The 16052-nt window shown below is 40.5% G+C and overlaps 2 protein-coding genes across 2 annotated transcripts in view; one reads left to right on the forward strand and one right to left on the reverse strand.

The window, feature by feature from the left end:
• The window catches only part of LOC311523606 (uncharacterized protein), a 173015-nt gene that overhangs the window by 150764 nt on the left and 6199 nt on the right, over nt 1-16052 (reverse strand). The window contains exon 2 of the mRNA XM_084633779.1: nt 4642-4802. The gene's annotated coding sequence lies outside the window, so the exon portion shown is untranslated. The remainder of the gene's footprint in view (nt 1-4641; nt 4803-16052) is intronic.
• The window catches only part of LOC311523597 (uncharacterized protein), a 37878-nt gene that overhangs the window by 5201 nt on the left and 16625 nt on the right, over nt 1-16052 (forward strand). The gene's annotated exons all lie outside the window — the stretch shown is intronic.

Genomic DNA, 16052 nt, shown 5'->3' on the forward strand with positions numbered 1-16052 from the left:
TCCCCCCCAGCACGGGCAGCCCACCTCCAATGGGTACCCCTGCCACAGGTATCCCCTCCAGTTCCCTCCACCCATCCAGCACCCCCACAAATGCCCCTCCAGCTCCTCCTCCCCTCACCCCAGCACTGTCCTTTATTTGGGAACTTGAAATATGGTAATCCTAGAGGTCACTCCATCCTCACAGCCTTGGTTCCCGGAGCTGGCAGGAGTGAGTTTGCACTACCAGCAGGCACCTGCCCCCAGTGCCTGGGCTAAGCACTGGGCTCACGTGGCCAAGGTCATAGCTTGGGCTGTGTGACCCTGAGCCTGGAGGCTATGGGGTTGGGGCAGGACAGCCAAGGTCAGCAAGGAGTGGTACAGCTCTGTGCACAGGGAGTGTGGAGAGAGTGACCTGGCTGCAATGGCAAGTGCCCAGGTGGTGACTGGGGTGTGATCAGGCTGCTGAGAGGCAGGTGCCCAAGGGGAGCACCTATGGGAGCATCCCATGGCAACCAGGCTCTGTAGGCAGAGACCAGCTGTAGGGGGTGTTGCCAACCAGTGCCAAGCTCCTTTGGGGCAGAGGCAAGAGCATGACAGGAGCACAGCTCAGAGCTGTGCCTCTCACTCTGCCTAGGGAACACCCAGCCATGCAGAGGCATCCTGGTTCAGTGAGCAGGGAGGGCTTCCGGGTAGCCAGTCAGTGCCCCAGCTCCCACAGCACAGACAGCTGTGGCCCGAGTGGGCCGGGTGGCTTCCACCAGCTTCTGATCTGCCAGCTTCTGGCAGGAGGTGATGGTTTTCCAACTGTGGGGTGCATTCCCTTAGGGAGGTGTGCCCCACAGCTTGAAAACTTCTGTGCTAAATGGGAGGCATAAATTGGGGGACATGTGACCCCACATTCCCCCCCATGCATCTCTTCCAGGGGGTGCAAATATGATTGCTCACCCTGGACACTAAAATGCTTAGTTACAGTTCTGACCCTCAATGTTAAGAATTTACAACTTTTTCCAATCTGAATTTGTCTAGCTTCAGCTTCCAGTCATTGGACCATATTATACCTCTCTCTGCTAGACTGAAGAGCCCATTATCAAATATTTTCCCTCTGCAGGTACTTATAAACTGTGATCAAATCATCCCTTAACCTTCTCTGTCTTAAACTAAGTAAATTGAATTCCTTGAGTCTGTCACTCTGAGGCATGTTTTCTAATCCTTTAATTATTCTCGTAGCTCTTCTCTGACCTTCTCCAATTTATCAGCATCCTTTTTGAATTGTGGACACCAGAACTGGATACAATATTCCAGCAGCCATAACACCTGTTATGTCAAATATAGAGGTCAAATAACCTCTACTTCTCCTTGAATTCTGCAAGCTCATATTCAGTTGTTAAGCACAATGACCCACAAATCTTTTTCAGAGTCACAGCTTGCCAGGGTAGATTTACCCCATCCTGTAAATATGGCCTATCTTTGTTCCTACATGTATACATTTACATTTAGCCATATTAAAACACATAGTGTTTGCTTGCATGCAACTGATCCAGACTGTGCTGTATCAATGACCTGTCTTATTCATTATTTACCCCTCCCCCATTTTGTGTCATCTACAAACTGTGTCAGTGATGATTTTATGCTTTCTTCCAAATCATTGAGAAAAATGCTCAATACCACAGGACCAAGAACCAATCCCTGTGGGACAACACTAGAAACACACTTAGTCAGTGATGTTTTCCTGTTTACAATTACATTTTGAGATCTATCAGTCAGTTTTAATGTGTGCCATGTTAACCGGATATCATTCTAGTTTTTTTAATTAAAATGTTGTGCAGTGTAACCATGTTAAATGCCTTACAGAAGTCTAAGTATATTACATTAGCACTGGTTAACTTTATAAACCAAAACTCTTAACCTTATCCAAAAAGATGTTCGTTTCACATAAACCCATGTTCATTGGCATTAAATATTTCACTCTCCTTTAATTCTTGATCAATCAAGTCCGATATCAGCCACTCCATTATCTTTCATAGATTCACAGATTTTTAAGGCCAGAAGGGACCATTGTGATTGTTGAGTCTGACATACTATCTAGCACAGGCCATATAACTTCCCCAAAATAATTCCTAAATCATATATTTTAGAAAAGCTGCCAATCCTGATTTAAAAACTGTCAGTGATGGAGAATCCACAACAACCCTTGGTAAATTGTTCAAAACCCTTAGTAAATTCTTCCAAATTGTTTCCTGGGACCAATGTCAGACTGAGAGGCCTATAACTACTTGGTCATCCCATTTACCTTTTTTTAAATATTGGCACATTAGCTTTCTTCTGGAACTTCCCTAGTATTCAAGGCTTATTGAAAACCAACATGTCGTCCAGCAAGCTCGCCAGCCAGCTCTTTTAAAACACTTTGGTGTAAGCTATCTGGATCTGATGCTTTAGTAGCTGCTGTTTAACATCATCCTTAGTTACTGGTTGAGTGGAAACTATTTCAGCTTCATATGATATGAATACATCTGCTTTTTTACTCTAAAAGCAGAACAGAAATATTTATTGGACATTTCTGCCTTTTCTGCATTTCTCTCTAGTAACGGACCAATTGTCAGGATTCTTTTTGTTCCTAATATAATTTTAAACTCCTTTTTATTGAACTTATCTCTGCTGGCCACAGATTTCTCCATGTGTCCCTTTGCTTTCCTAATCAGTTTTCTACAGTTCCTTGTTTCTGATTTATATTCACATATTCTTCATCCTTTCTTTCTGTTTTACCAACATAAGAGGGATATATATACTCTGTTTACTATCACTGTATTGGAAAAAACATTAGTACTTGGTATACTGTGTTTGTGCAGGGTGACAGTCATTTTTTTTTCTCTTTGTGATTTTGTATGGAACTTGCTTTTGGTTATTTTGCTTTGTGCAGTAGTATTCCCTACTAGCAAATCCTTTAAATTGTTTAGAAGTCTTCAGCTTAATATTACTTTTTATATTCCTGCTGAACGAAAGTGGTCTCTTTTGTCCTTTTATTTCATTTGACTTTTCTGGAATACATTTCAGTTGGAGCCTTTCCAGTTATTTCTTAAAGACAAGCTGATACCTCGTGGAAAACTTTGAAAAACACTCTGTTTTAAAAACAGTTAAATATTAATGTTTTGGCATTTTTTCATTCTTTATTGTTCAGGACATTTACATGAAAATGATTTCTTTGTTTCTTAACAATTTACTGGATCCTGTTTTCCATATCTGTCATCCCTGTATCTTGCACCTATCAACAATTTATCTTGGAGCCATAACAGAGATTAAAGATGTCAGTTGAAGTCTTGTGGTGGACTATGTCTCTTCTTTTTCTGGTTGGCCATGCTTCTGTGAGTCCTTTGAAAGGCACCATCTTGGTAGAACAGAGTTATCCCTTGTTACAATGTAACCTTTCAATTTTAGATCACTTTTAAAACAGCTCATTCTAACTTTGAGTAGTAAGCTTCAGGGCCAAAGAAAAATGTCTTACAGTGTTATTGTTTGAAAAGGAGTATATTAATGCAAACTAAGAACCTTTTAATTGGCACCCACAGTGTCCACACACTGGAGTTAAAGCATAGTTGCCGTGTAATGCTATTAACACCTCTGTAGTCTGAAGTGCAGGACAATGTAGACATGCCCTTAAAAAGCTGAATCTGTTTATCTTATCAGAAAAAAAGACTGAGATGTGATTTAATTAAAGTGTACAAGTATCTTCCTAGGGAGAAAATAGTGGGTACTAAAGGGCTCTTTAATCTAGCAGTGAAAGGCATCGCAAGACCCAATGGCTGGAAGTTGAAGTCAGACACATTCAAATTAGAAATTAGGCAGAAATGTTTTACAGTGAGGGTGATTAATCACTTAAACAAGCTACCAAGGAAAGTGGTAGATTCTTGCTGTCTTCAGATCAAGGCTGGATGCTTTTCTGGAAGAGATGCTTTAGACAAATACAAGTTATGCTTTAGACAGACCCAAGTTATTGGGCTCAATACCAGGGTAACTGGATGAAATTTAATGGCCTGTGATATACAGGCAGTCAGACTAGATGATATAAGGGGTCCTTAAATTGAATGTATCTGTTTGCAGTGTTGTTGTAGCCATGTTGATCCCAGTATATGAGAGAGACAAGGTGGGTGATATCTTTTATTTGACCAACTTCTGTTGCTGAAAGAGAAACAAGCTTTTCCTCTCTTTCACCAACAGAAGTTGGTTCAGTAAAAGATATTACCTCATCCCTCTTGTCTGTCTGTCTGTATGAATCTATGACATTACCCAAAGCCAACCTCAGCCACTCTTGATTTCTATTTAAATAGTTTATATTAGCATATCACCATTGTGATTACTCACAAATCTCACCTGCACCTTCTCTGTCCAATTCTGCAAATCTAACTTTCTGTTTGTGATATTTAAGTTTAGATTATTATTTCTATAGCAGTAGCACTTAGGATCCTCAGTCATGGATCAGGGACACATTGTGCTTAGGGCATTACAAACTAATAACAAAGGCCTGGTCTACACTGCTGCTTAAGTCAAAGTTACATTGCTCAGGGGTGTGAAAAAAATCACACACCCCTGAGCTATGTAGCTTACATTGACCTAACGCAGTGTCTACACCATGCTATGTCAGTGGGAGATGCTCTCTTGTCAACTTACCTTACACTTCTTGGGGAAGAGGAGTACTGAAGTCGACAGGAGAGTGCTCTGCCATTGACTCATTGCGTCTTCACCAGACCCGCCAAATCGATGCTGCTGCACTGATCACAGCAGTGCTGATATAGTGTGCGGTATAGACAAGCCCCAAAAGATTGGCCCTCCTGTGAAGAGTTTCAAACCAAACTATATGTAAAGAGACAACAGTACTGCAACCAGAAAGGTGAGCATAAGGTAACAATGAGATTATACTGATCAGCGTGAAAAGTACTGCTCACCACACACTAGCTGCCTAATCACTCTCAAGTTTTTCAAAGACATCATGGCACAGAGAGTTTTGGGGGAGGATCTAAAGGAGGACAATGAGGCAACTCTGGGGATGTAAGCATAAGGGGAAGCATGGAAGAAACCACAGAGGTGTTTGAAAATGTAGCAAATGGGTAATGAAAGCAGTGCAGAGGAGGAGAGTTGACATCTTGATAGCATGTGTATAGGCTTGAATTAGAATTCAATTTTTATTTTTTTCTAATTTAATATCAATTACTTTTAAGATTTTTTATTTTTAACAATTTTTGTGTTGACAGTTGCTGGAAATTAAGGACGGTAGGGTTGGGGTTGGGGTCAGGGCATCTCTGATGGTAGGGCTGCAGAGTTTCCCAGCAATGACAGTGGGGCTTCAAGAGTCTCTCTGCATGGCTGACAGACCCAAGACAACTGGGTGCAAGATGTGGGGGAGGCTGTGGTCCTGGCCCCACAGAACAGAGACACACCCCCAGTCAGGACTGGAAGGCGGAGGACAAGCCCCCAGCCACAGTGTTTATTGTACCTTTTTTCTCAGTCCAGCTTCATTGATGTCTATATTGCTCCCCTCTAATTTATCCAAAATGTCACAAACATACATTGTCTTATCTGTCCATTCAGCAGACCATGTTTCCTCTCTGAAACACTCTATTGCCTTTTCCTTGTCCAAGTTATCAAGTTTAAGCTTCTCATCCAACCTTTCAAGACACTGAACAGCTCAGGCCCAGCCTATATGTCATATCTCATGTCCTGTCATGTTCTCTTCACTTCCTTTGTTCAGTGATGAGGGAAGCCATTCATTTTCTTCTACAACTCCCATCTTCACATCTTCTGTCCTGTTAGCACTATGAATGGAATCATCAACCAATCTACTAGATTCAATCTGCCACCCTTCAAGCCTCTCCTAAGGGCTCATTTCTTCTGTGAGATGCCACATAAAAATATTAGATTAAGTGATACAATACATACATACATTTATAATATGTTTCCCTGAGTGACCCAGTTTGCCTTGCCTTTCTGTGACTGTCTTCATGACTAAGTTCTCTTGGGAAGGGACTGTTTTTGTATCTATGTATTGTACAACACTTTAATAAAAATCACTAATAATTTTGGCTCAGTTCATTTAATGGGAAACTAGAAAGTTAATTTTATTTTTTCATAGTAATCTGATGATTAAAATGACTACCATGTATCTTAATTTACATCTAATTAGATCACAAACACTGATCTGTATGTTGGTTAAACATATGAAAATATTACTGTACTCTGGGAAATGGTGCCACATTATTAAATGTTATAAATAATTTTTGTTTGATATGTATATTACTTTGATATTAATGTTGTAAATACTGCTAAACTTAAATCTTTTTACTATATGCATTATGACTAATTAACAAATCGTGAAGTCAATGCAGCTATCGTATTACTCATTTTAAATGATCTTTTAATAATGGCTTTTGACATCAATTTTATATACAACAGTTAACATCCTAACAGGTGTTGTTAATAATTCAGGTGGTTTTCCAAGCTGAACTTATATGGTAGAATCCATTCTAACAAGATCCTCCAGTGGCCAACCTTTCATCCCAATAAAGTTGGAAATGTATGATCAACTAAGGAGATCATTTCTAGAAGAATACTACAGCCCAGAGCTATAGAATGGGAGCAAGCCTGTCACCTTAATGGATGAACCCCATATGGAATTTGTAGGATGCACGTCTATATACACTTGAGTAGGGATTGAACCTATCTACATGATGCCCAGCATGTGCCTTTTCTGCATATATGACAGGTGAGGAACAACTGAGGAGGAGCAAACTGAGAACCAGCATGAGATTTAGAGACCTAAACACCACCCTAATCACTTACAGAAAAGTTGATTAAAATGAATAGCCACCCTCATCAATGTCCCAATTCAGAAGTCCATTACTATTCTGCAAAGCACTTAAGCATATTCTTAACTTTAGGCAGGCATTTCAGTCCATTCAAATCAATGGGACCTAAGTGCATGCTTCAGTAATTTGCTGACTAGAGATGGATTTAAGAATGTGTTTAAATACTTTGCTGAATTAAGGTCTGAGGCTTCATTTCAACAAGGTGCTTAAGCATGTGAGCGGTCCCATTGACTGTTGAAAGCAGCAAGTCAGTACCATTCAGTAAATGTCAATAGATGTATAAATCTTGTCAGGGAACTGGGGTGGGAAGGATTAAGGCTATGTCTACACTATAGTTTGTGTCAGCATAGGCTCTCCTGCTGACATAACTACCACCGCTCATGGAGCGGGCTTTATTATGCTGACGGGAGAGCTCTCTCCCATCGGTATGGAGCGTCTTCATCAGATGTGCTGCAGCGGTGCAGCTGCAGTGGCATAGCTGCACCAGTGCAGCACATCTGAAGAATGCACTCTCTGTGTAGATCGGCCCTACCACATTGTCTCGGTAAATAAAGTAAAAAAATGCAGTTGAGGGTATGTCTACCCTGCAATGCAAGTCCAGGGTTCGAACTCAGACTCAAGTCTAAATCCTCTTCCATCTACACATATTTTGTGCTAATCCAGAGCTTGGACTCCAGGTTCCAGGACTCCATAGGAGTGGAGGGTCCTAACCTGAATCAAGATGGGACCCAGTGGTCAAGCCTTATTGTTTTGCAGTGTAGATGCAGTCCCACTGAATTCATGCTCTGGGACTCCACCAATAGTATCTCACAATGCCATGGGCCAACTTCCTTTGCCTTCTGGATAGTCTACTTTGATGGAAAGTAAAGGTTTCCCACACTGCACCATGAACAGAGGACTAAAGCAGCCATATGTTGGGAGGACTCTAGGAAGTCTGGGATATGCTTGGTTGGTTGGTCTCAGGCCTGCATCATGTAGTGTAGATGCTGGAGACCCGGCTTGGGACCCAGGATTCAACAGTTTCTAACCTAGGGTTACAAATGAGTGTAGATGCTCACGCCCTATGTTAACAAACCCAGGGTTTGCTAACTCGAGTTCCACTAGCCCAAGGCTTACATTGCAATGTAGATATATCCTGAATATCTTAAATAGAGGGATTGTCAGAGTAGCAAGATAGGTGACATGAATTAAGTAACAGGTCATCTGAATACAATAAGGAGGTGCTGTGGAAAGTTAGGCTGACAAGTGACAAGCAGCAAGCTACTAGGAGTCAGAACCTCCTTGGAGAAAAATGCTAGACAGCTTTTACAGCTTTCTGCCATATCCTGGTTATACATAATCTGTGTGAATTCCCTGTTAATCCCCGACATGGCAAGTTTTGATTGTTTAGTTTGTCAGAACTGTGACACAAGCAGAAAGAAAAGTCTCTCTAACATCTCAGCTGAAACCAAGCCTGTGAAAAGCTCTTTGATTATTTTGAGCAGGATTCAAAATGTGAGTGCACTAGTTGAGACACTAGGGTATTGTTCATGAACCCAACTGTAGCAAATCCAACACATCACAGTACCCTTATGTCTAAATTAATTATCTGGTAGATATCTTGATTAAGCAGTTCTCATTTTAGCAGGTCCCAACTGAGTGTATTCTGCTATGTTATTAATTATTAAGTAGAGTTTTATTAGAGTGCTTTATACTGCTGCTTACAGAGATGCTAATAATTCTGACAGTCTCTGCAGACAAATCAGCTGCCTTCTTGCTGTTAATTAGAGCTGGGCAAATAATGCAAAAACAAAACAAAACAAAACAAAACCCCACCTAGCCACAAATATTTATTTTTAAATGGTTTTGCTTTGCACCCTTTGAAGTTCATCCTCTGAAAACATTCAAGGATCCATTTTTGTTAGCAATTTTTTTTTGCAGACAGTGTGTTTCAAAGCCCTATTTGAGGCTATTCTCAGAAACTGTATTTTAAATTCACATGCATAAGTATTTGCTGCAGAAGTGTTTTTGAGCTCATCCAGTCAGGGAACAGAAAAAATACCATGTGATTTATCTAACCAATTACAACTGAGAAATAGAGTCTGAACTTTCAATGATCATGATCAATCCATAGAGGCAAAATATCTTTTAAAAAAATAAATAGAATAAATTTGCAAAAATCATGATCTGGCCACAGATCATCTCGAGGCAGAAGAATAATCTGAATAAATTGCATACATTACTACTTGTGAATTATTTGTACAGGTCTATTAGCTCTAAACTGTTCCACAAAAAAAAAACATTCTGTCTTTATATCTGTTTATGCCTAGTAAGTCAGGTACTGAACAAATATAGCAACTATTTAGTTTTATGCTGTAAAAGTGGAATGTGTCAGCTAATTAGATATGCCTGAGACTACAACACTAATTAAGACAATGTGTACTGTGGGGCAAAAATCCCTATATTTACTGTCCTACCAGTTGTAAGTTTTAAAACATTCACAATAGCAGTTTACAACTACAGCACTATTGGACTCATGGTAATAAAAATTTTAGGTCTTACAAAATGTCATAAAAAGCTTGTGCACTATTTCTACAAAGTTCATTAATTATTTACAAAGCAACGTGTGAAATTAGGTTGGCTGTGCTGCTTCCATTTAAATTACATGTCAGTGGGTCACCAATTTCAATTTTTTTCCTACTTATGAGTGATGACCTTTCACTTCTGCACTAGAAAGTAATAAACTTCAGGCACAGAATTAGATAAAGGGAAGTAAAGCAAAGCATTTATAGTATATATGCAAGATATGCACATTAATTAAACAGATTTTTTTAAAAGTAGGCACTGAAAATGGCCACTGCTTCAAGGCAGCTGAGAACGTAAATGCTGGCAATTTATGGGTGCTTTACAAGATGCTTCATTCCAATTTGATCTAAAAATTAGAATTGCAGCTAATAATTTGGCTTATCACTCCCTTTTTCTGATTGTGGCTAAAATAAAAAAGGGGTATCAATAGCAAAAGGATGAAAAAGGTGGGGTGCAAACTCTCCCATCAACATCATCACACCAGGAGATATGGCGGAGTTGCTTCATCTAGTCTAGTTATACTTCACGGACCTGTATGATAGAGAAATCATTCTCCATCTTTACTGCCTGCTCACACTTCACGAATTCAGCCCAATGAAGGGCACCAAACTAAACTCTTCTCTTTTGCTTCCTCTGGTGATGGCAATGATGGCACCTTCTGTCCTCCTCAACACTACCACCACTCATGTTATTTGCTGTATCAATTATTTCCTCTTTCCTCTCTACGTCACTCCTCTCTTCCTTTTTCACCTCTCTCCACAAAACAGCTGTGGGAGTGCTCTCTGGTTTGAACTCTCTCACAAATATTTGTTGGTGTAGAGTATTTGTGACCATTTTGCTGTTCTCAATATTCTTGTAAATAAAATCTCATCAAGTCTAAAGTAAGAGATATATTGCATCATTTAGGCACTGGCTATATGGAGGAGTAGCTTACTACCTCCTGGTAGTGCATGGAGGAGGTAAAGAAGGCAAGATGATGGCTTTTTTTTAACCTGCTTTGTATTGCCATGCATCTATAGGAGATTATTGGATGGAGCAATCATGTGCTCCTTTGATTGTGATGGTCCAAATAAGGGATTGAGACATCTCATGGAAAGTGCCCTGATATGCTCTCCATTTTAAGACAGGTGACTGCTATTAGCTCATGTGCATCCATGCGATGGAGTCTATTTTTTCCTCAATACTTGGCATGCTTGTTGATATTAATGTTCAGTTTTCCTTTGCAATACAATACCTTTCCTTTAAACAGGTCCCGCAATGGCTCTGTGCTGACTGCCGGCAAGGAGCCGGGAGAATGTGTTCTGGTTCAGACAGACTTACTCAAGTTCTCTCTCTCTCTCTTTTCTGAATCTTGTCCATTTAGCTGAAAGGATAATTAATTTTTGAGTGTGTTCCCGTAGACAAGGGCTTAGATATGAGATGTCATTCATAGAAACCGGAGGAGATGGTGGAGTGATCCAGACATCACAGCCTGAGTAAGAGATGTCCACATGCATGAGTTTCCTGACTCCAAACTCTAGGTGAGAGGCGTCTGCACAGTAGTGTTGCAAAGGAAGATGAAAAGGCCTTTTCTGGAGTGCCACTATGGCTGGTCTGCTATCTAGATGGGGGAGCCAGGGAAATGCAAATGCTCCTGGGTGAGGCTTTGACATCAAACTGGGGAAGACTGAGCTACAGTCCAGATATCAGGGACAGTGGCCTTCAAATGATGGCTGCTGACATGATCAGGGCAGGAAGAGAACTGGCATTGCTCAGGAATGCCCAGTTCTGCTGTGATCTCTGATTGACACTGGATCTTGAGGAGGCAGTTTGACAAAGGACTGCTGAAAACAGTGGTCTGAAGGGAAGTGCCCATGGTGTGTGCCCGCCTGACTTTGGGCCTTACTCTGCTGCTCATGCTGAAGTGCTGCTGTACCCTAGCTGCAGCCTTAACATGCTAAGAAAGAATTGCTAGCGGAGCAGTCGTACTGCTGTGCCACTGCAGACAAATGTTGCCTAAACGAAAAAATTTGGTGCACCGCCAGGCCCTATTTTACACCTATACCACCAAATCTCTTGTCAATCACGTGGGGATTGAAGAATAGAGATCCCCACCAAAGAGCAAAGCACCCAAGAACAGTCATCCCCAAAACACACAAAATACTAAAGACAGACCTGCAGGTAGACTGTCAATCATAGTCCTCATAGTTTGGTTGAAGAGCAGCTAGAAATGGGATTTTCCAATACCTTTATGAGATATGCTCTGAATAGAATATAAAGCACAACTTAATGCAGTAGGCAAGAGTGTAGCTCATTGATCCTCCACTGTGCAAGCTACATGCTTCTTCAGAGTCCCATGCAGTTTTCCCACTATCCCATTTCCTTGGGGATGGTACATAGCAGTTTATAATGTATCGATGTATAATGTATCAATACGCAGCAGAAAGCCTTCAAGCTCTCTTGACACAAAAGGCATCCCTTTATCTGGGCGGGGGATGGGAAAAGGCTCTCTGGTAGGCCAAACGTAGTGAATAAAGTGGTTAGGCAAGAAATGAGCTCCTCTGAGGTGCCTTGTGAAACTATGAATGCAAAGGGGTAATGTGAGTATAACAGTCAGTGTGTAGCCATGCAGTGCAATGAAGGGGCCAGTAATATCCACTGCAATTCTCTGCCATGATTTATCTATGACCGCTGGTTTCAAAGAGGCCACAGGAACAGTAGTTCTATGCACTGTGCAGGCTGATCATGCCTTCATAAGATGTTCAATGTCTGAATTCAGTCCTAGCTACCAAGCATAACTACACAGAAGTTCCTTCATCTTCACAAATCCCAAATGTCCTTCATGAACCACATCTAGAACTGCTTTTTGCAACACTGCTGGGAAGATCACCTAGCTCTTTACTATAGTTTCAATCAATTTGCCCAGTACTGAAGTCAGGCTTACCAGCCTCTTATTGCTGGAATCACCTCTGGAGCCCTTTTAAAAAATTGGCATCACATTACCTATCCTCCAGTCATTTGGTACAGAATCTGATTTAAATGATAGATTACAGACTACAGTTAGTAGTCCTTCAGTTTGACATTTGAGTATCTTCACAACTCTTGGGTGAATACCATCTGGTCCTGGTGACTTATTACAGTTTGTTCCAAACCTCCTCTAATGACACCTCAATCTGGGACAGTTCCTCAGATTTGTCACCTAAAAAGAATGGCTCCCTCACATCCTCAACTATGAAGACCGATGCAAAGAATTCAGTTAGTTTCACTGCAATGGCCATATCATCCTTGGTTGCTCGTTTAGCATCTGGATCGTCCACTGGCCCCACTGGTCCACTGGTTGTTTAGCAGGCTTCCTGCTTCTGATGTACTTTAAAAAAATTTTGCTATTATTTTTTGAGTTTAGCTAGCTGTTCTTCAAATTCTTTTTTTGGCCTTCCTAATTATATTTTCACACTTCATTTGCTGGAGTTTATTTGCTTCTTTCTATTTTCCTCACTAGGATTTAGTTTCCACTTTTTAAAGGATGCCTTTTTGCCTCTCACTGCTTCTTTTACTTTGTTGTTTAGCCATTGTGGCTCTTTTTTGGTTCTCTTATTATGTTTTTTTTTTAATTTGGGGTATACATTTAAGTTGAGCATCTATTATGGTGTCTTTAAAAAGTTTCCATGAAGCTTGCAGGGATTTTACTTTTGGTGCTGTACCTTTTAATTTTGGTTTAACTACCCTCCTCATTTTTGTATAGTTCCCCTTTCTGAAATTAAATGCTACAATGTTCAGCTGCTGTGGTGTTTTCCCCTCCACAGGGGTTTTAAATTTAATTACATTGTGGTAACTATTACCAAGCAGTCCAGCTATATTCACCTCTTGGTGAATATATTCATGTCCTTTAGTGTTTTCTGAACAATCTTGGAAACTCATAGCTCAGGTAGGGGGCAATAGGCTGGTTATTATAGGAGCATCCCAAAATCCATTTTTGAGAGTAACAGTTGTAATCTACCTTCCTCGGTTTCAAATAGATCAGAATATACAGTCCCACTCCCCAAAGGGAACAGAGATGGAAGGTGAGTTATCTAGCACAAACTTTGAACTCTTTGATGTCTAGTTAATCTTTCAAGAAATGAAGGAAATCGAGCAAGACAATACAAAATTATCCCCAGAAATGGAAACTGAAAGTAATAATAGGCAGAGTCAGGGCTTCTTAGACCTCCCATAGGCCCCACCCTCCTTCATTTACCCTCTGTAGTCCTCTAGTGGCTGCACTTGGGGGGAGTTCTCTGAGGCAATCGCTCCCTGGCAGAGGACTGATCCTTCTTCCTCTCTTCCCTTTGCAAGAGAGGAGAATCTGGCTGGAACAGGAGTCAACCTCTCAGATAGCCACTGGATAGGGCTTCAGTGGCTCAGACTCTGAAAATCTATTGCCCCTTCACCTTTCTTCCTGGGGCATGTTGCTTGGCTGTCAGCGAGTGCAGTTTTGGAAGTGGTGTGTTCCGTCGCTATCTCCTCCTCAACTGACCCGCCTTTGTTACTCGCAGTCTCTGCATAGAGCAGCCTACTTCCTGGTCACCATACTCTTTCTATACTAAGCTTCCCTTTTTAAGCCCCTTCTTCTCCAGGAGGAACAAGCTGTGCAGGTGTGCCTCATTAGCGCAGCACAGGCACAGAGGAGATCATTAGCCTCCTCCTGGCCAGACGGAGAATGTGTCCATTCACACAGGGAGTCAAAAAATCCATTACTGAGCCTCACTGCACACACTTCTCATGCTGAATATAGGACTGAGAATAAAACAGTTCTTAATAAGGAAAGGAAGCCACACAGGAAAAAATTCCATTTTTTCTTCAATAAATATTATTACCAAACTAAAAGCCACAAAAAGTGAAATAGTCATAGTATTGGTGTTCTAGAAGGTTCCACAATAGGGATGTGACTAATTAATTTTGTAAATCTGATTACTGACTCATTTGGGGATTGTTTACATTGAAATTGCACCTGAAATAATTAGATCGATTATAATCAATCTTCAGTTGTTTCATTGCATCTCTGTGTGTGTGGACACTCTTATTTTGAATCAAAAGCGACCACTTTCAATATAACTTAAGTCAGGTGTTTTTGCTTTTGTTTTTTTACCACTATAAGTGGAGCTCCTGCTCCTATCTCTAGTCCTCAGAGCTTGAACTACACACAGGAATAACTGCATGCAGCATTTGCGGTGGTGGCTGGGGGGTGGGGTCTATTTCGTGAAGGATGTAGTGTTACTTCTTCCATTTCTATTTATTTGCACCAATAAATGACTCTGCCCCAAGAACAAAATTAAGTTTTACCATTTCATGTCCTCCTACCAACACAACCAGCATAGCCCATGAAAAAAATAATAGGACTTTTGGACTCCTTTTAATGTCAGTTTTGTAAACAATGAGCTAATGTTGAAAAGCCTAAAACTCCTAAATTTTGGCCTGAATAAATTGTTTTGTCTTACTTGTGAAACCTCAGTGTCTGAGATAATCCATCATGGAAGAAGTGTTTGTATTATACTGCTGTGTCTTCTACTGACACCAGTGTCACCCCTTTGCCCAATGGAAACTGATCTGGGGGTTTGCAAGTCGGCTACACAGTGGAGGAGAAATTGGTGACATGGAAACTAGATATATTTTAAGTGTAACTTGCTTTATTTACATGCAGTCCTGAAATGTGGGATGGTCAAACAGCATTCAGGTCAATCCCTTCTTCCAATAATCTCAACCCAACATCAGTGCTCAGTTACCAAGGATCAGTTGCCTCAAGAGTTGACTCTAACCAGAGCTGAAGGCAGAGAACAAGCTCTCCTGCATCTCACACAGCTTCCTTTCTCCCTATGTTGACTCTACACAAAAGCCTTGCAAAACCAACACTCCCCATCCAAAACAACCTCTCACTTATACATTAATGGAAGACTATCTGTAACAGTGCCACCTGGTGATGCATATATTGTGATTAGTGCTAGATGGAAAATTTGGCAATGAAAACGTTTGAGTTGAGCTAATCAATAAACTCTTTCTCCAGTCTGAGCTGTAAATGTGGTTTCTTGGATACGAAAGTGTAGTAAAGCATTGGAGGAGTTTTACAGATATTATGTTATGCAAAAAGAAAAGGAGTACTTGTGGCACCTTAGAGACTAACAAATTTATGTTATGCAAAGATCTGCCATTAACTTTGCAATTCTGCATGGATTTCACAACTCAAGTAAAAATGACTTCTACGTTTGGCCCAAATTTACAAATGTTATAATTGTGAATTTATTTATATATTTTATATTTGTTTATCACTACACTTTAACTCCAAATTAAAAAAAAATATTTCTTGTACATTTCATTACTGAATTATTGGGAGACATCAAGAAAGCAAAACAATATAACTGTTAGAATTTAATCACATTAATTAAATGGGAATTTTTTTTGGAATAGTTCTGGAATGAAGGAGCCCAAAAGTCAGGTAGAAAAGTTGCATCACTCATATATTGGAGTTAACATCATGCAGCATCTGCCAAAAATAGTTTGTCCTCATTTTGTGTTGCATATTCACTGCAAGTAAAGAAATCCACCTAGTGAGCAATACTGTTTACTGTTTTTATAGGATATTCACTGTAGACTATGCCAGCCTCAGTTGTTTAGAAGCTTCTTGACCCACAAACATCTTTCCTA

Source organism: Lepidochelys olivacea (assembly GCF_965140295.1).
Source record: "Lepidochelys olivacea isolate rLepOli2 genome assembly, chromosome: 1".
Taxonomy (NCBI): Eukaryota; Metazoa; Chordata; order Testudines; family Cheloniidae; genus Lepidochelys; species Lepidochelys olivacea.